The sequence below is a fragment of the Arachis ipaensis genome, chromosome B8 (genome assembly GCF_059453495.1).
Source record: "Arachis ipaensis isolate K30076 ecotype BB chromosome B8, ASM5945349v1, whole genome shotgun sequence".
NCBI lineage: Eukaryota > Viridiplantae > Streptophyta > Magnoliopsida > Fabales > Fabaceae > Arachis > Arachis ipaensis.
Window position 1 is genome coordinate 128,887,927 of NC_142443.1, and position 22,020 is coordinate 128,909,946.

Sequence of the window (22,020 nt, forward strand, 5' to 3'; positions counted from 1 at the left end):
CCAAAAATGAAGAACTGAATAAGAGACATGCAAATCTGGTTTATCATATAGCAAAGAGGCTGTTGAAGAAGTCAATCTCCTTCATGTTTTACAGATTATAATTTACTTTTCAATGTTTATCTTTCTGTAATTTCTTGAGTGAAAAGGCATATTAAGAGAGCTCAAGTAAAAGCCAATGAGTGAAAGAGGCTGAGTGATACACTTGAGAGAAAAATCTAGAGTCATCTCTAATTTCTTTAGGTAAGTCTGTGTCTTGTATCTTGTACCAGTGAGGTACCCCTTTCTTAGTTAGGTGAGCACTAAGAGTGAAGAGTTAGGTATTAGCATAGCCAATGTCAAGTTATGTTAGAACTTGAATGTGAAAGGATTGTGTCAATCTTGTGGAATTGGTGTATGTAATACTTTAACTATAGTGAAAATTCCACCACTGTTGTGGTGGAGACTGGACGTAGGTTGCATTGCACAAGGGCAACCGAACTAGGATACATGATGGTGTTAGCTTCTCTTTTCTCTGCTCTGTTCTATTTTCTGATATTCATGAGACAAAACAAAATTGTCTCATAAATTTCCGCTACTAAGTTCAAACAGAATCAGAATTGAAAGTTTGTTTTAAAAGGGTTAATTTATCGACATAAAAGAAGGTCATAGATTCAACCCCCACCCCCCTTCTCTAAGCCTTCTACAACCTTCACTTGTGAATTTTATTTCATGAGAATCAGAAATTCAATTTGCATCAGTATATCTTTCCATAACCGAGGGATATCCAGAATGATAAACCATAATTCATAGTTCCTTTCAAATATCTCATAATTCTAGTTAAAGCAATCCAATGATCTTTATTAACATTATGAGTATATCTATTCAATATATTTACAGCATATGTAATATCAGGTCTAGTGCAATTCATCAAATACATCAAGATATCAATTATACGAACATATTCAATTTGAGACACACTATCACATTTATACTTAAGTTGATGTAAACTTAAATCATATGGTGCAGATACAGGTTTGCAATCATATTATCCAAGTTTTTTAAGCATATTTTTAACATAATTATATTGAGATAACATGAAACTATCATTTTTTTATTATCTTTATTCAAAGAATAACATTTGCAACACCCATAATTGAGAAAATAGAAACTGTTTAGTTTCATTTACTTTTTCTAAGCATGTTTTGAAAATTAATAAATCATCAACATATACGCAAACAATAATACCAACACCATCATTTAATTTGCTATATATGCATTATTTATCAGATCCATTAGTCAGATATTGATTAGAAAGCATAACCTCATCAAATTTTTCATGCCATTATTTTGGAACTTGCCTTATACCATAAAGAGATTTGATAAGTTTACATACCTTATTCTCTTTACCTTTTACCACACAACCTTCGGGTTGATTGATGAGCGGATAATTTATACGCTTTTTGGCATTGTTTTTAGTATGTTTTTAGTAGAATCTAGTTACTTTTAGGGATGTTTTCATTAGTTTTTATGTTAAATTCACATTTCTGGACTTTACTATGAGTTTGTGTGTTTTTCTGTGATTTCAGGTATTTTCTGGCTGAAATTGAGGGACTTGAGCAAAAATCAGATTCAGAGGTTGAAGAAGGACTGCTGATGCTGTTGGATTCTGACCTCCCTGCACTCAAAATGGATTTTCTGGAGCTACAGTACTCAAAATGGTGCGCTTCCAATTGCGTTGGAAAGTATACCTCCAGGGCTTTCCAGAAATGTATAATAGTCCATACTTTGATCGCGTTTAGACGATGTAAAAGGGCGTTGAACGCCAGTTCTACGCTGCTGTCTGGAGTTAAACGCCAGAAACACGTCACAAGCCAGAGTTGAACGCCAGAAATATGTTACAAACTGGCGTTCAACTCCAAGAATGACCTCTGCATGTGTAACATTCAAGCTCAGCCCAAGCACACACCAAGTGGGCCCCGGAAGTGGATTTATGCATCAATTACTTACTTCTGTAAACCCTAGTAGCTAGTTTATTATAAATAGGACTTTTTACTATTGTATTAGACATCTTGGGACGTCTGGTTCTTAGATCATGGGGGCTGGTCATTCGGCCATGCCTGAACCTTTCACTTATGTATTTTCAAACGGTAGAGTTTCTACACTCCATAGATTAAGGTGTGGAGCTCTGCTGTTCCTCAAAGATTAATGCAAAGTACTACTGTTTTTCTATTCAATTCAACTTATTCCGCTTCTAAGATATTCATTCACACTTCAACCTGAATGTGATGAACGTGACAATCATCATCATTCCCTATGAACGCGTGCCTGACAACCACTTCCATTCTACCCTAGATTGAATGAGTATCTCTTGGATCTCTTAATCAGAATCTTCGTGGTATAAGCTAGATTGATGGCGGCATTCATGAGAGTCCGGAAAGTCTAAACCTTGTTTGTGGTATTCCGAGTAGGACTCTGGGATTGAATGACTGTGACGAACTTCAAACTCGCGATTGCTGGGCGTAGTGACAAACACAAAAGGAGGGTGAATCCTATTCCAGTATGATCGAGAACCTCAAATGATTAGCCGTGTTGTGACAGAGCATTTAGACCATTTTCACAAGAGGATGGGAAGTAGCCATTGACAACGGTGATGTCCTTACATAAAGCCAGCCATGGAAAGGAGTAAGATTGATTGGAAGAAGACAGCAGGAAGGCAGAGGTTCAGAGGAACAAATGCACCTCTATACGTTTATCTGAAATTCTAACCAATGATATACATAAGTGTTTCTATCCTTATTTTCTATCTATTTACTAATTATGTTCGAAAACTCCATAACCTTTTGATATCCGCCTGACTGAGATTTACAAGGTGACCATAGCTTGCTTCATACCAACAATCTCCGTGGGATCGACCCTTACTCACGTAAGGTTTATTACTTGGACAACCCAGTGCACTTGCTGGTTAGTTGTATCGAAGTTGTGAATGAAAAACGATTTATTAAAACGTGCGTACAGAGTTTCTGGCACCGTTGCCTGAGATCACAATTTCATGCACCAAGTTTTTGGCGCCGTTGCCGGGGATTGTTCGAGTTTGAACAACTGACGGTTCATCTTGTTGCTCAGATTAGGTAATTTTTTTTTTTTGTTTTCAAAAATTTTTCAAAAAATCTTTCAAAAATTTCTCCTCTGTTTTTGAAAAAATTTTAAAATAAAAATGTTTTCAAAAATATATTTTTCTTCAGAATTTTTAAGAATGAATTCTAGTATTTCATGAAGCATGTTGAAGCCTGGCTGGCTGTAAAGCCATGTCTAATTCTTTTGGATAGGGAATGTCAGGCGTGTCATATCTGAGTTACATACTAAAGCTTGGCTGACTATTAAGCCATGCCTGACCCTTTGATTGGAGCTTTAGACTAAAGAGCATAAGATTCCTGGAATTCATATTAAAAATTCTGGAATCCTTAATTTTTTTTTTCAAAATGATTTTCGAAAAAAAATTTAAAAATTAAAAGAAAATACAAAAAAATCATAAAATCATAAAAAATCCAAAAATATTTCATGTTTCTTGTTTGAGTCTTGAGTTAAGTTGAAAGTTTGGTGTCAATTGCATATTCATCTTGCATTTTTCGAAAAATTCATGCATTCATAGTGTTCTTCATGATCTTCAAGTTGTTCTTGGTAAGTCTTCTTGTTTGATCTTGATGTTTTCTTGTTTTGTGTTGTATGGTGTTTTTCATGTGCATTTTTGCATTCATAGTGTCTAAACATGAAAGATTTCTAAGTTTGGTGTCTTGCATATTTTCTTTGCATATAAAATTTTCAAAAATATGTTCTTGATGTTCATCATGATCTTCATAGTGTTCTTGGTGTTCATCTTGACATTCATAGCATTCTTGCATGCATTCATTGTTTTGATCTAAAATTTCCATGCATTGAGCATTTTTAGTGTTTTTCTCTCTCATCATAAAAATTCAAAAATAAAAAAAAAAAATATCTTTCCCTTTTTCACTCATAAATTTCGAAAATTTGGATTGACTTTTTCAAAAATTTTTAAAATTCAATTGTTTCTTATGAGTCAAATCAAATTTTTAATTTAAAAATCTTATCTTTTTCAAAATCTTTTTCAAAAATCAAATCTTTTTCATTTTTTCTTAGCTATTTTCAAAAATTTTAAAAATATTTTTCAAAAATCTTTTTCTTATCTTTATCTCCTAATTTTCGAAAATAACATCATCAATTAATGTTTTGATTCAAAAATTTCAAGTTTGTTACTTGCTTGTTAAGAAAGATTCAAACTTTGAGTTCTAGAATCATATCTTGTGATTTCTTGTGAATCAAGTCATTAATTGTGATTTTAAAAATTAAATCTTTTTCAAAACTAATTTCAATCATATCTTTTCAAAAATATCTCTTTATCTTATCTTTTTCAAAATTTGATTTTAAAATATCCTTTCTAACTTCTTATCTTCTTATCTTTTCAAAATTGATTTTCAAATTTGTTTCAACTAACTAACTAACTTTTTGTTTGTTTCTTATCTTTTTCAAAACTACCTAACTAACTCTCTCTCTCTAATTTTTGAAAATACCTTCCCTCTTTTTCAAAATTTCTTTTTAATTAACTAATTATTTTAATTTTTTATTTTAATTTTCAAAAAATCACTAACCTTTTTCAAAAAACTATTTTCGAAAATCACTAACTCTTTCTCAAAAAAAAAATAATTTTCGAAAATTCTCTCTCTCTCTCTGAGTTCAGATTTTCTCTCCTTCTTTTCTTCTACTCACATAAGGGAACCTCTATACTTGGGTAAAAAGGATCCCTATTTTTATTTTTCTGTCCCTCTTTTTCATATGAGCAGGAGCAAGGACAAGAACATTCTTGTTGAAGCAGATCCAGAACCTGAAAAGACTCTGAAGAAGAAACTAAAAGAAGCTAAATTACAACAAGCCAGCAAGCACCTGTCAGAAATTTTCGAACAGGAAGAGGACATGGCAGCCGAAAATAATAATAATGCAAGGAGGATGCTTGGTGACTTTACTGCACCTAATTCCAATTTACATGGAAGAAGCATCTCCATTCCTGCCATTGGAGCAAACAATTTTGAGCTGAAACCTCAATTAGTTTCTCTGATGCAGCAGAACTGCAAGTTTCATGGACTTCCATCTAAAGATCATTTTCAGTTCTTAACTGAATTCTTGCAGATATGTGATACTGTTAAGACTAATGGAGTAGGTCCTGAAGTCTACAGGCTCATGCTTTTTCCTTTTGCTGTGAGAGACAGAGCTAAAATATGGTTGGACTCTCAACCTAAGGATAGCCTGAACTCTTGGAATAAGCTGGTCAAGGCTTTTTTAGCCAAGTTCTTTCCTCCTCAAAAGCTGAGTAAGCTTAGAGTGGATGTTCAGACCTTCAGACAGAAAGAAGGTGAATCCCTCTATGAAGCTTGGGAGAGATACAAAGAACTGACCAAAAAGTGTCCTTCTGACATGCTTTCAGAATGGACCATCCTGGACATATTCTATGATGGTCTGTCTGAATTAGCTAAAATGTCATTGGATACCTCTGCAGGTGGATCCATTCACTTAAAGAAAATACCTGCAGAAGCTCAAGAACTCATTGACATGGTTGCTAATAACCAGTTCATGTACACTTCTGAGAGGAATCCTGTGAGTAATGGGACGCCTATGAAGAAGGGAGTTCTTGAAATTGATACTCTGAATGCCATATTGGCTCAGAATAAAATATTGACTCAGCAAGTCAAAATGATTTTCCAGAGTCTGAATGGAATGCAAGCTGCATCCAACAGTACTCAAGAGGCATCTTCTGAAGAAGAAGCTTATGATCCTGAAAACCCTGCAATAGCAGAGGTGAATTACATGGGTGAACCTTATGGAAACACCTATAACCCCTCATGGAGAAATCACCCAAATCTCTCATGGAAGGATCAACAAAAGCCTCAACAAGGCTTTAATAATGGTGGAAGAAATAGGTTTAACAATAGTAAACCTTTTCCATCATCCACTCAGCAACAGACAGAGAACTCTGAACAAAATACCTCTAATTTAGCAAACTTAGTCTCTGATCTATCTAAGGCCACTGTAAGTTTCATGAATGAAACAAGGTCCTCCATTAGAAATTTGGAGGCACAAGTGGGCCAGTTGAGTAAAAGAATCACTGAAATCCCTCCTAGTACTCTCCCAAGCAATACAGAAGAAAATCCAAAAGGAGAGTGCAAGGCCATTGAATTGATCACCATGGCCGAACCTGTAAAGGAAGGAGAGGACGTGAATCCCAAGGAGGAAGACCTCCTGGGACATCCAGTGATCAATAAGGAGCTTCCCTCTGAGGAACCAAAGGAATCTGAGGCTCACCTAGAGACCATAGAGATTCCATTAAACCTTCTTATGCCATTCATGAGCTCTGATGAGTATTCCTCTTCTGAAGAGAATGAGGATGTTACTGAAGAGCAACTTACCAAGTACCTTGGTGCAATCATGAAGCTGAATGCCAAATTATTTGGTATTGAGACTTGGGAAGATGAACCTCCCTTGTTCACCAATGAACTAAGTGATCTGGATCAACTGACATTGCCTCAGAAAAAACAGGATCCTAGAAAGTTCATAATACCTTGTACCATAGGCAACATGATCTTTGAAAAGGCTCTGTGTGACCTTGGTTCAGGGATAAACCTCATGCCCCTCTCTGTAATAGAGAAACTAGGAATCTATGGGGTACAAGCTGCTAAAATCTCATTAGAGATGGTAGACAATTCAAGAAAACAGGCTTATGGACAAGTAGAGGACGTGTTAGTAAAGGTTGAAGGCCTTTACATCCCTGCTGATTTCATAGTCTTGGATACTGGGAAGAATGAGGATGAATTCATCATCCTTGGAAGACCCTTCCTAGCCACATCAAGAGCTGTGATTGATGTTGACAGAGGTGAATTAGTCCTTCAATTGAATGGGGACTCCCTTGTGTTTACAACTTAAGGTTATCCTTCTGTAAACATGGAGAGGAAGCATAAAAAGCTTCTCTCAAAACAGAGTCAACCAGAGCCCCCACAGTCAAACTCTAAGTTTGGTGTTGGGAGGCCACAACCAAACTCTAAGTTTGGTGTTGAACTCCCATATCCAAACTCTAGGTTTGGTGTTGGGGAGTCTCAACAATGCTCTGAACATCTGTGAGGCTCCATGAGAGCCCACTGTCAAGCTATTGACATTAAAGAAGCGCTTGTTGGGAGGCAACCCAATTTTTATTTAACTAATTTTATTGTTCTTTCATGTTTTATTAGGTTCATGATCATGTGGAGTCACAAAATAAATATAAAAATTAAAAACGGAATCAAAAACAGCAGAAGAAAAATCACACCCTGGAGGAGGATCTCACTGGCATTTAAACGCCAGTAAGAAGCATCTGGCTGGCGTTCAACGCCAGAACAGAGCATGGTTCTGGCGCTGAACGCCCAAAATGGGTAGCATCTGGGCGTTTGAACGCCAGAATTGCACCCTGGAGAAGAGCTGGCGCTGAACGCCCAGAACAAGCATAGTTCTGGCGTTCAACGCCAGAAATGGGCAACGAATGAGCGTTCAACGCCCAGAACAAGCACCAATCTGGCGCTAAACGCCCAGAGTTGTGTGCAAAGGCATTTTGCATGCTTAATTTGGTGCAAGGTTGTAAATCCTTGAACACCTCAGGATCTGTGGACCCCACAGGATCCCCACCTACCTCCACTCACTTCTTCTCACCCCTCTTTCACACAATCCCATAAACACTCTTCCCCAAAACTCTTCACCAGTCACCTCAATCTCTCTTCCCTATAACCACTTCACCACTCACATCCATCAACTCTTCCCCATAAACCTACCTCATAAACTCCACCCACCTTCAAAATTCAAAATCGATTTCCCACCCAAAACCCACCCTTATGGCCGAACCTTACCCCCCCTCCCTTCCCTATAAATAGCCCTCCATTCTTCCTCATTTTCACACAACACAACCTTTTCTTCCCCTTCTTGGCCGAAACACATCTCCCTCCTCTCCTCCATTTTTCTTCTTCTTCTTCATCTATTCTTTCTTTTCTTGCTCGAGGGCGAGCAATATTCAAAGTTTGGTGTGGTAAAAGCATAAGCTTTTTGTTTTTCCATTACCATTGATGGCACCCAAGACCGGAGAATCCTCTAGAAAAGGGAAAGGGAAGACAAAAGCTTCCACCTCCGAGTCATGGAAGATGGAAAGATTCATCTCCAAAGCTCATCAAGACCACTTCTATGATGTTGTGGCCAAGAAGAAGGTGATCCCCGAGGTCCCTTTCAAGCTCAAGAAAAATGAGTATCCGGAGATCCGACATGAAAGCCAAAGAAGAGGTTGGGAAGTTCTAACAAACCCCATCCAACAAGTCAGCATCCAAATGGTTCAAGAGTTCTATGCCAATGCATGGATCACTAGGAACCATGATCAAAGTAAGAACCCAAACCCAAAGAATTATATTACAATGGTTCGGGGGAAATACTTAGATTTTAGTCCGGAAAATGTGAGATTGGCGTTTAACTTGCCTATTATGCAAGGAGATGCACGCCCCTATACTAGAAGGGTCAACTTTAATCAAAGGTTGGACCAAGTCCTCATGGACATATGTGTGGAAGGAGCTCAATAGAAGATTGACTCCAAAGGCAAGCCGGTTCAATTAAGAATACTGGACCTCAAGCCTGTGGCTAGAGGATGGTTGGAGTTCATCCAACGCTCCATCATCCCCACTAGCAACCGATCTGAAGTTACTGTGGATCGGGCCATCATGATTCATAGCATCATGATTGGAGAGGAAGTAGAAGTTCATGAAGTCATCTCCCTTGAACTCTACAAAATAGCCGAAAAGCCCTCTCCTGGGGCAAGGCTAGCTTTTCCTCATCTTATTTGCCATCTATGTTACTCAGCTGGAGCTTTCATAGAAGGAGACATTCCCATTGAGGAAGAGAAGCCCATCACTAAGAAAAGGATGGAGCAAGCAAGAGAGCCCATTCATGGATCTCAAGAGACGCATGAAGCTCATCACCATGAGATCCCGGAGATGCCTCAAATGCATTTTCCTCCACAAAAGTATTGGGAGCAAATCAACACCTCCCTAGGAGAATTAAGTTCCAACATGGGACAATTAAGGGTGGAACATCAAGAGCACTCCATCATCCTTCATGAAATAAGAGAAGATCAAAAAGCAATGAGGGAGGAGCAACAAAGACAAGGAAGAGACATAGAAGAGCTCAAGGACATCATTGGTTCCTTAAGAAGGAAACGCCACCATCACTAAGGTGGACTCATTCCTTGTTCTTACATTCTCTGTTTTTCGTTTTCTCTATGTTAAGTGCTTATCCATGTTTGTGTCTTATTACATGATCATTAGTAGTTAGTAACTATGTCTTAAAGTTATGAATGTCCTATGAATCCATCACCTCTCTTAAATGAAAAATATTTTAATTCAAAAGAACAAGAAGTACATGAGTTTCAAATTTATCCTTGAACTTAGTTTAATTATATTGATGTGGTGACAATGCTTCTTGTTTTCTGAATGAATGCTTGAACAGTGTATATGTCTTTTGAAGTTGTTGTTTAAGAATGTTAAATATGTTGGCTCTTGAAAGAATGATGACAAGGAGACATGTTATTTGATAATCTGAAAAATCATAAAAATGATTCTTGAAGCAAGAAAAAGCAGCAAAGAACAAAGCTTGCAGAAAAAAAAAAGAGAAAGAAAAATAGCGAAAAAAAAAAAGAAAGCAAAAGCAAGCAGAAAAAACCAAAAGCTCTTAAAACCAAAAGGCAAGAGCAAAAAGCCAATAACCCTTAAAACCAAAAGGCAAGGGTAAATAAAAAAGATCCCAAGGCTTTGAGCATCAGTGGATAGGAGGGCCTAAAGGAATAAAATCCTGGCCTAAGCGGCTAAACCAAGCTGTCCCTAACCATGTGCTTGTGGCGTGAAGGTGTCAAGTGAAAACTTGAGACTGAGCGGTTAAAGTCAAGGTCCAAAGCAAAAGAAGAGTGTGCTTAAGAACCCTGGACACCTCTAATTGGGGACTTTAGCAAAGTTGAGTCACAATCTGAAAAGGTTCACCCAATTATGTGTCTGTGGCATTTATGTATCCGGTGGTAATACTAGAAAACAAAGTGCTTAGGGCCACGGCCAAGACTCATAAAATAGTTGTGTTCAAGAATCATCATACTGAACTAGGAGAATCAATAACACTAGTTCCTATAGATGTCAATCATTCTGAACTTCAATGGATAAAGTGAGATGCCAAAACTATTCAAGAGGCAAAAACCTACAAGTCCCGCTCATTTAATTGGAGCTATGTTTCATTGATAGTTTGGAATTTATAGTATATTCTCTTCTTTTTATCCTATTTGATTTTCAGTTGCTTGGGGACAAGCAACAATTTAAGTTTGGTGTTGTGATGAGCGGATAATTTATACGCTTTTTGGCATTGTTTTTAGTATGTTTTTAGTAGAATCTAGTTACTTTTAGGGATGTTTTCATTAGTTTTTATGTTAAATTCACATTTCTGGACTTTACTATGAGTTTGTGTGTTTTTCTGTGATTTCAGGTATTTTCTGGCTGAAATTGAGGGACTTAAGCAAAAATCAGATTCAGAGGTTGAAGAAGGACTGCTGATGCTGTTGAATTCTGACCTCCCTGCACTCAAAATGGATTTTCTGGATATACAGAACTCAAAATGGTGCGCTTCTAATTGCGTTGGAAAGTAGACATCCAGGGCTTTCCAGCAATATGTAATATTCCATACTTTGATCGAGTTTAGATGACATAAAAGGGCGTTGAACGCCAGTTCTACGCTGCTGTCTGGAGTTAAACGCCAGAAACACGTCACAAGCCAGAGTTGAACGCCAGAAATACGTTACAAACTGGCGTTCAACTCCAAGAATGACCTCTGCACGTGTAACATTCAAGCTCAGCCCAAGCACATACCAAGTGGGCTCCAGAAGTGGATTTATGCATCAATTACTTACTTCTGTAAACCCTAGTAGCTAGTTTATTATAAATTAGACTTTTTACTATTGTATTAGACATCTTGGGACGTCTGGTTCTTAGATCATGGGGGCTGGCCATTCGGCCATGCCTGAACCTTTCACTTATGTATTTTCAAACGGTAGAGTTTCTACACTCCATAGATTAAGGTGTGGAGCTCTGCTGTTCCTCAAAGATTAATGCAAAGTACTACTATTTTTCTATTCAATTCAACTTATTCCGCTTCTAAGATATTCATTCGCACTTCAACCTGAATGTGATGAACGTGACAATCATCATCATTCCCTATGAACGCGTGCCTGACAACCACTTCTGTTCTACCCTATATTGAATGAGTATCTCTTGGATCTCTTAATCAGAATCTTCGTGGTATAAGCTAGATTGATGGTGGCATTCATGAGAGTCCGGAAAGTCTAAACCTTGTCTGTGGTATTCCGAGTAGGACTCTGGGATTGAATGACTGTGACGAACTTCAAACTCGCGATTGCTGGGCGTAGTGACAGACGCAAAAGGAGGGTGAATCCTATTCCAGTATGATCGAGAACCTCAAATGATTAGCCGTGCTGTGACAGAGCATTTGGACCATTTTCACAAGAGGATGGGAAGTAGCCATTGGCAATTTTTATCTCTCTGAACACAGAAATGATTTTGCCTCTGAACGCACATTCAGGAGAAGCTAAAATTTGTAGCTTCTGCGTTTCACGTTCACGGTTGCGGATTACCCTTGGAAAATTAGGTGAAAATTTTATTTCTTTTTTACCAACCCTACCCTTCATTTTTCTTCTATAAAAAAGATACCAGTAACTATTATCTTCACAGTAGTTCTTTGTAGTTCTTCCTACTTCTTCATAGTTCTTCGTTTTAATTTTTTTTTCATCAAAATCGTTCAGATTTGTTTCAATCACTAGCAAATTGAATATTTTAATTTTTTAATTATTTTTAGTACTCATTTTTATATTTTAATTTTTATATTTTTTATTGTATTTTTTATTTATATGATAAATATTTTTTATATTATTTGTGTAGTGTTCTGATTTCTCATATTATGTTTTTATGAGTTTTTTTTTATCATTTACTATACTATTTTTTATATGTATATTTTTTATAAATTTTTTTATTTTTGTTTGGCTTTGTTCATATGATTTTTTATTTATTTTATTGTATTTTTTTTATTCATATGACAAATGTTGTTGACTTTTTTTATGATATTTTTATTATTTTTTGTTCATATGAATTTTTTTCTATCCTTTACTATATTGTATTTATGTTGTGTATGAAATTTTTTATTTTTTTATTTGATTTTATTCATATGAATTTTATTTACTTTTTATTGTATTTTTTTTTCATATGATATATGTTGTTGGTTTTATGTAATTTTTATTATTTTTTATTTATATGATTTTTTTCTATTCTTTGATGTACTCTATTTTTGTTTTGTATTATTTTTTTTATTCTGATTTCGTAAAATTTTAATTGTAATTATTATATACTATAGTTATTATAAAAAATTTGTATAATATAAATTATGATCCTATAAAAAAAGAAAATAAATAAATAAATAAATAAATAAATAATTATAAGTAACAATAGAGTTATAAATAATAAAAATTTATAGTCCAAAATAATACTAAATTAAAGAGTACTGACACTACTAAAAAAATTATAGAATATTTTTTTGTTTGACATTATAAAATTTATAGTACTCTCTTTCATATTTTTATTTTTTATTGTATTTATTTTATTTATATGATAAATATTTTTTATATTATTTTTGTTACTGTTCTTATTTTGCATGTATATAAAAAAATTATTTAAATTGATGTCTCTTTTAGTAATTTTTCATCTAAAAGTGATTTTGAGTAGTATAATCTAAATAACATTTATTTTACTATAATCAATTTTGATATAAGGATTGCCAAACATAAATCACGTTAACCCAAACTTACTTTTCATCAAAATCAATTTTACAAAATCAATTTTATACAAATTCCCATTAACAAACTGTGATCCAAACACACACAAAGTAGGAGTATATTTCAAATTACCCAAGTCACTATGTACAAGTTCTAACAATTCATGTTGCCTGTTAACTTGTTTAAAAGATTTCTTAGTCAATTTTGTTTCAACATATACATCACATTTATCTAAATAAGAATTATCAAACTTACTGATTAAACCCATTTCTTTTAATTTCAAAATATATACATTAACATGTCCAACTCTATTATGCCAAACATTAAGAGAATCAACCAAATAAATATAAATTGAATTTTCTCCTTTATTATTATCAATAACGTTTAAAACAAACATACCATCATTTTAGGAACCTTTTCCTATATAGGCATCATTCTTAAACAACATGACAATATTATTATCAAAAGTTACCTTGACCTTGGGGTTGTTGAGAAGTGAACTGACACAAGATAATATTTGATGGCCGAAACGTAAAGTAAATCTGATAATACAAGAATTTTTCAAATGTCATTTTTATTGACACCTTACTGATAAACCACTATTTTATAGTTTATCTTGTGCTTAATCGGGTGGTTTTTATCAAGACTTTGCACACTTATTCATACTAATTGTATGGTTTTATATTTTCCTTCCTAATCTTATGCTATGATTGAAAACATGTTTCTTGGGCCTTTAAATTGCTAATTTTAATCCTCTCTTATTACCATTCGATGCCTTGATATATGTGTTAAGTGATTTCAAGATTTATAAGGCAGGAATGGTTTAGATGATGGAAAGAAAGCATACAAAAGTGGAAGGAATACAAGTTGAAGAAATTGCTAAGCTGTCCAGCCTGACCTCTTCGTACTTAACTGACCGTAACTTAAGCTACAGAGGTCCAAATGAGGCGGTTCCAGTTGCGTTGGAAAGATAACATCCGGGGCTTCGAAATAATATATAATTTACCATAATTTTCCTGAAGATAAGTGATGCACACGCGTGGATCTTCGCAAATTCAGCGACCTGTACGTTTCTGAATTCGCCCCAGCGATTTCTAGACTGTTTTTGACCTAGTTTTCGGCCCAAAAAATATAGATTAGAGGCTATAAAGTGAGGGAATCCATTCATTCATTCAGACAAGATTCATTATTCACAATTTTAGGTTTTAGATGTAGTTTTCTATATTAGAGGCTATAAAATGGGGGATCTCTCCTCTATCTAGGTTTTAGGATTTAGGATTTCTCTTAGTTTTAGGTTTATTTCTTCTCAATTCCATGTTCAATGTTCCTTTAATTTAGTTTCTCTTCTACTTTTATTTATTCTAGTACTTTGGTTTATCTATTTCACTTGTTAATTACTTATTTTTCCAATTTGGTTTATGAACCTTCCAATGTTAGATTTGATTTTATATTTAATTACAATTTGAGGTATTTCATATTTATGATTTTAGTTTAGCTTTTTACATTCCTAGCTTGAATTGATTAATTGGTGACACTTGAGTTATCAAACTCCTTTGTTGATTGATAATTGGAATTTGCTGGTTGATTTGGATCCCTCTAAAGCTAGTCTTTCCTTAGGAGTTGACTAGGATTTGAGGAATCAAATTAATTAGTCTACTTGAATTTTCTTTATTTAGTAAAGGTTAACTAAGTGGGAGTAATGAACAATTCTCATCACAATTGATAAGGATAACTAGGATAGGATTTCCAGTTCTCATACCTTGCAAGGGTTTTCATGATTATTAATTTACTTTCTTGCCAATTTATTTCCTTATTTCCTTATTCAAAAACTCCAAAAAGATAATCTTCCATAACCAATAATAAATTACACCTCCCTGCAATTCCTTGAGAGATGACCCGAGGTTTAAATACTTCGGTTATCAATTTTATTAGGGGTTTGTTACTTGTGACAACCAAATTTTTGTACGAAAGAATTCTCTGTTGGTTTAGAAACTATACTATCGACGAGAACTTATTTGTGAATTTCTTTACTAGCAGAAATCCGTTCGTCAAAATGGCGCTGTTGCCGGGGAATTGCAAACGTGTGCCTTATTATTGGTTATTATAAATATTTGCTTTTTCGTTTCTTTGTTAGTGTTTCTAGTTTAAGGAGTTTATTTTCATTAATTTCTATTAGTTTTTATTTCATTTGCTACTATGAATTCTCACCCCTCTGGCTTTAAGTTTGATTCCAATGTTGTTGTAAGGAATGGAAGCTATAATGAGAACAGACATCAAGGTTAGAAGAATCAAAGATGGGAGGAGCCACAAGGATTTGATCAACCCTCTTGGCAACAAGCCCCTCCAATGCACTATAACTAACAACCATTCTGTGATGCATACCAAGACAATAGTTATGGTGGACCCTTTTGTGACAAACCACCTCCACCAAATTACTATGGTCAAGAGCCATTCCAGGGAGCGTACCAAGATGATGAATATGGTGGACCCCCTTGTAGTTACCAACAAGCCCCACCATATGCTTATGAACCACCTCCCCAACATACCTTTGAACCACCATACTCACAAGCCCCTTTACACCATTCACCTCCATATATGATCCTAACCCTTATCCACCATACCAACCACCCTATGAACTGTATGAACCATACATAGAGCCACCCCAATTCCAACCCAATTACTCGCAAGAACCACCACCTCCATATACACCATGTCCATATCCATCAATCTAAGAGCACTATGATCCTACTTATGATAGCCGAGCGCAACAAGAATCAAAGGATCGTCTCAAGGAAACAGTGGATCGATTTCATGCAACCCTTCATCAATTGGATCAAGCGATAATTCGATTAGCTTCCCAACGTTCAGACACTCAAGGAACTCCCACGGCTTCATGTGGAGAATCTACTGAAGAATGCAGCATGAAGGAGAAGCTAGAAACTCCGGTGGACAGTGAGCAGCATGACTTTGTATTGGAACAATTGGAGGAAGCCATAATCGTTGAAGAGGAAGAAGTGGTCGAAGACTTAGGAGATACAGAACGTCCATGGGAAAGCCCAGTCATAGAGCCCCCTTCTAAGGAGTTTGAATTTGATGTTGAGGAGGGTGTACAACCTCCAAGGCATATCATGGTTGAAGACTTTGAAGGGAATGATCAAGAGATGGATTCAATCATTGATGAATTCTTATCTACATTTGAATCCTCTCCCATTGGACTTGACATGGAGATTAAAGAAGAAGAAGCACAACCTCCCATGCCCTTGGTGAACAATGAAGAAGAGATCGAATTGGAAGAAAGCTACCAAGAGGAAGAAGTTGATATTGAAGAAGCTTGCAAAGAGGTGGAAGTTGTCAAAGAAGAGCCCAAGGGAATGGAGCTGGAGATCACCTTGCCAAGGTTGTTGGAGACATCTCCCCCAAAGCCATCACCATCCATCCCTTCATTCAAGTGGGTAAATATCTCATCTCTAAGCTTAATTAGCCCACTTGAATATGCTTTTCTTGAGACGGATGGGCAACTTAGAGCTCTTTGTGGCTATAAGAGTAAGAGGGAGATGGTCAGTGGTTGGCAACACAATCCTAGGTTCATTATGGTAGGAAGCTTACGGTTGAATTATCATGGTTGGAAGAATACTAAATTGTATGGGTCTAGGAAGCTGTTTGGATGCCTCAGTGAGAATTCGAATTGCTTACCACCCAGTTGGAACAAAGATGGTCAACAAGAAGACGGGTGCAAAAGCAAGGTTTGGGACCCCAGAATTCAGTCTAGCAATCAACACTCTTGGGGCCTTGTCACTTGCTTAATCTTGCTTGAAGGCTCTTTGCACCTAGTTTGGGATCCCGGAAGCCATTGGAATTACAAACATTGGTGGGGATTCCTGGATGAGTTCAAGCACAAGCCACCATAACAAGGGGCTCACCGAATGTCCAACTTAAGGACTATAACTAAAAGTGGTAGGTGGGAGACAACCCACCATGGTATAATCGTTCTTTTTTATTCTTAATCTTATTTTATTTTATTTTTACTAGTGTTCATTCATAATTTTTGCATATTCACCTGCATTCTGCATACACATAAAAAAAAGAAAAAAAAGGGGGCAAACCACGCGTGCGCGCAGGCCACGTGTGGGCGTCGATAGCAATCTCGCTCCCCCATCCAACGAACAGAAAATTGTGATGGAATCGTGCGGCTGGTGTGCTCTGCGCACAATTCGACCCACGCGTACGCGTCAAGCACGCGCACGCGTGGATAGGAAAATCGGCGTAAATAGTATTTTGGACAGAAAGTTGTGCTGCCCCCACGCTGGAACTGTGCTAAAGGCAGAAGGTCATCCACGCGTACGCGTCCCTGATGCGTGCGCGTCCTTTTACTTCCAAGACCACCCACGCGTACGCGTGGGCGACGCGTACGCGTCACATGGCGAATACAGTTCTCACGTGCACGCGTGCCTTGCGCGCGTGCGTCGCGTCCCGACTTTTCATTCCCTTCTCCTTTCTTCCTTCATTCTTCTTATTGCATTTAATCATTTTTCTTTCTTCAAAAATTTTTCTCTCATGCTTAGTTATTTATGGTTTCTTTTTCATTCTTTTCTTTTTCTTCATGCATTTTTATGTTGGTGTTGGAACTTTATTTGGGTCTTATATTATTATACTTGAGCCTGTGGATATCATCAATAGTGATTTGATAATTAATATTAATTTTTGTGGTTGCATGCATGTTTGGAATTCTTGCTTTCCCTAACATATTTTACATGCATACCAAGTGTTTGTGAAAAGCCCGTATGGCATTGTGAATTCTTAATTATTCTATTCTTCTACTCTAATGCCTGTTTTTCACAAAATCCTTCCAATATTTTATTAATGAAATATGATTGTCAATACAAACGTTATTGTTAGTTTGTTACGAGTGATAATCCATTTTGGCTTTTAATGCTTGATCTACGCTACTCATGCCTTTGCCAGCATGCCAATAAACATCTTGCATTTAATGGCCTCAATTTATCATGCTATATTTCCATTGATGTCCTAATTGCATAGAGTCGCGACCATGTGTTAACGACATTCTTCTTTACCTTGGCATGATTATCACTCGTACTGCCCTCTTCCTTGCTCTATCCCTTTGAATTCATGCCCCTTTCTCTTTTCCCTTTTCAGGATGGCCACCAGAAAGGGTACAGAGAGAGCCTCTAATAAGCCACCAGCGAGGAGAGGAACGAAAAGCACAAGCACCTTCAACAAATCAGCTGCTCCCTCAGATACTTCAGAGGTTGGACCGGCTTAACCGGCAGGCAAAGCAAATGGAGCGCCGTAACAAGCGCCGATTTACATACCTCAAGGAGCTGATTGTTGGCAACCACCTACCTGAAGAAGAACCAGACACTCTAGACTCCACCTTACCTACCAGCACCGGGAGCCATGACGACCCCGACTGTGGTGATGCTGTTACCAACCCCCCTTTGTTCCTAACTGATGGCACCGAGGACGGTGCCAAGCTTTAAGTGTGGGGAGGTCGGTCAGTACCTGACTTTCGGAGGTAATTGTTTTTCTCAACACCAATAGGTTATTTTTCTTTTGTTAGGATATGATAGATTGCATAGTAATAAGTGTTTGCATGTATGTTCTACTTGGTTGAAAAATAATAAGTTTCTTTTTAAGACCCTATTTTTTAAAAGAAAAAATGTCACTAATTCAAATTAAAATTTTGGGTTAAATTTGTTTGAAGATTGTAATTTGGAACATAGTTTATAGCTAAGAACACACAACCTGTGAGATTTTGAGCTTAATTACATGGTTACATTATTTAACCATAATATTTTATTCTTGTATGTTTTCTTCTCTATGACTGCAATCTATATTTTGTTCCATTCTATATGTCCATTGTTTAGTATATTTACATGCTTGCATATGATTGAGGCCATCATTTGTTATTAGCTCACTTATCTCGAATAGCCTATCCTTTCAATTATCTTTGTTAGCCACCTTGAGCCTTTTAATCCCCCTTTGTTCTATATTTTACCACATCACTAGCCTTAAACGAAAAAAATAAGTAATTACCTGATTTGAATATTTGGTTGGCTTAAGTTAGAGATTGTGTATAAATTAAGTGTGGAAAACTGTGGGAACTTGGGTTGATGAAAGTATACAGTGTTTCATTGACAAAATATTGAGAATTTGGGTACCTACTCATGTAAGACTAGAAAAATTAAAAATCCATGTGCATTGATATGTTATGTTTACTTTTATATTTTTAATCAATAGAAAAAAATAAATATAAAAAAAAGGAAAAAGAAAAAATATATATATATATATACAATATAAATAAATAAATTAAATAAATAAATAAGGGGATAAAATTACCCCAATGTTAAGTTCAATAAAAGATCAATGCATATGTGGTAAAACTAAAGAAAAGTTGATACATGAGTATGTGATGCAAAAGTGGGAATTTTGGGCAACTAGGCACAATTTTAGAGTTACATAGAGTGTGTGTGTGTGTGTGTGTTAGGTGAGAACTTAGGTTAATTAAAGATTCATATTTTAGCTCACTTGGCCATACATGTACCCTTACTTTTACCTTAGCCCCATTACAACCTTGAAAATACCTCATGATGTTTGTATTGGTATACTAAATATTTGTTGATTGGTTAGATGAAGAATAAAGTTTAGAAAGCATAATTAGAGAAGAGTAGAGTGATTCACCTTAGACACTTGATAGATTAGAGTGCATATACACTACAAGTGAGGGTTCAATGCTTGATTCTATGTTCCCCGCTTTCATGAGCTATCTTCTTACAAGTTTATTTGTCTTTTATTGTATAATTTGAATTAGTAAAATCTGATTTATGTTTGTCTTGAAGAGCTTATTTATTTTTAACCAAGTAGGTAGAAACATCTTAGTATGTAGTTGCATTCATATAGATAGGTTGCATTTCATACATTCTACCATTCCTCTTCACTCCTTTATAGCTTCTCTTGAGCTTAGCATGAGGACATGCTAATGTTTAAGTGTGGGGAGATTGATAAACCACTATTTTATGCTTTATCTTGTGCTCAATTGAGTGGTTTTTATCAAGTCTTTGCACACTTGTTCATACTAATTGCATGGTTTTACATTTTTCTTCCTAATCTTGTGCTATAATAGAAAACATGTTTCCTGGGCCTTTAAATTGCTAATTTTAATCCTCCCTTATTACCATTTTATGCCTTGGTATGTGTGTTAAGTGATTTCAGGATTTATAAGGCAGGAATGGCTTAGAGGATGGAAAGGAAGCATGCAAAAGTGGAAGGAATACAAGAAGTTGAAGAAATTGCTAAGCTGTCCAGCCTGACCTCTTCATACTTAACTGGCCATAACTTGAGTTACAAAGGTCCAAATGAGACGGTTCCAGTTGCGTTGGAAATCTAACATCCGGGGCTTCGAAATAATATATAATTTGCCATAATTTCCCTGAAGATAAGTGACACGAATGCGTGAATCCACGCGCACACGTGGATCTGTGCAAATCCAGCGACCTGTACGTTTCTGAATTCGCCCCCAGCAATTTCTGGGTTGTTTCTGACCCAGTTTTCGACCCAGAAAATACAGATTAGAGGCTATAAAGTGGGAAAATCTATTCATTCATTTAGACAAGATTCATTATTCATAATTTTAGGTTTTAGATGTAGTTTTCTAGAGAGAGAGGATCTCCTCTCTCCTCTCTCTAGGTTTTAGGATTTAGGATTTCTCTTAGTTTTAGGTTTATTTCTTCTCAATTTCAGGTTCAATGTTCCTTTAATTTAGTTTCTCTTCTACTTTTATTTATTCTAGTACTTTAGTTTATCTATTTCACTTGCTAATTACTTATTTTCCCAATTTGGTTTATGAACCTTCCAATGTTAGATTTGATTTTATATTTAATGCAATTTGAGGTATTTCATATTTATGATTTTAATTTAGCTTTTTACATTCCTAGCTTGAATTGATTAATTGGTGACACTTGAGTTATCAAACTCCTTTGTTGATTGATAATTAGAATTTGCTGGTTGATTTGGATCCCTCTAAAGCTAGTCTTTCCTTAGAAGTTGACTAGGATTTGAGGAATCAAATTAATTAGTTCACTTGACTTTCCTTTATTTAGTAAGGGTTAACTAAGTGGGAGTAATGAATAATTCTCATCACAATTGATAAGGATAACTAGGATAGAATTTGCAGTTCTGATACCTTGCAAGGGTTTTCATGATTATTAATTTATTTTCTTGCCAATTTATTTCCTTGTTTCCTTATTCAAAAATCCCAAAAAGATAATCTTCCATAACCAATAATAAATTACACCTCCCTACAATTCCTTGAGAGATGACCCGAGGTTTAAATACTTCGGTTATCAATTTTATTAGGGGTTTGTTACTTATGATAACCAAATTTTTGTACGAAAGAATTCTCTGTTGGTTTGGAAACTATACTAGCAACGAGAACTTATTTGTGAATTTCTTTACTAGTAGAAATCCATTCGTCACTTACCTTTACCTAAAATAGGAACCTTGCTAGAATTCCCTAGGTAAACAACTTCATTCCCATTATTTATGGGAGTAAAATCGAAAAATAATTTTTTTTTTATCACAAATGTGCTTTGTGGTGCCAGAGTCCACAACTCAACCCTTGGAGTTCTTCACTAGATAGCATTTAGAAACCATTACCATTATGACTTCATCATTTTTGTAGTTTGCTATGTTTGTAACTATCTTTTCTCCCCGTTTCTATTATTGCTTCTATCTTCTTGATTGTTATTTCTTTTTATTCTACAAATTGATGCAAAGTGTCCAATCCTACCACAAATAAAACAAGCACTTTTTTTCTTTTGGAGGTTTCTTGAAATGAGACTTGGTCATTTTATTATGAAATTTGTTTTCATGATCCAAATGATTTTTGTGCACAATTTTAGCAATATTGACTTTAGCATACACTTCTTTATTATATTGTTCATTAGTCGTAGTTTTATTTTATCCTCTATTTTAATATGTACTATGATCTCTTGCAAATTCATGATTTTTCTCTTTTGCATGAAACTCAATTTATAATCTTTTCATGAATTCGGCAATTTATCAACAAAGTTTGAGGAGAT

The 22,020-nt window shown here is 35.7% G+C and overlaps 1 non-coding gene across 1 annotated transcript; it reads right to left on the minus strand.

Annotated features, from left to right (window-relative positions):
- Nucleotides 1-5,361: 5,361 nt before the first annotated feature.
- Nucleotides 5,362-5,469, minus strand: LOC148549826 (small nucleolar RNA R71). Its single transcript, XR_015898972.1, has one exon. It is a non-coding gene; the product is annotated as a small nucleolar RNA R71 (small nucleolar RNA).
- Nucleotides 5,470-22,020: the final 16,551 nt, after the last annotated feature.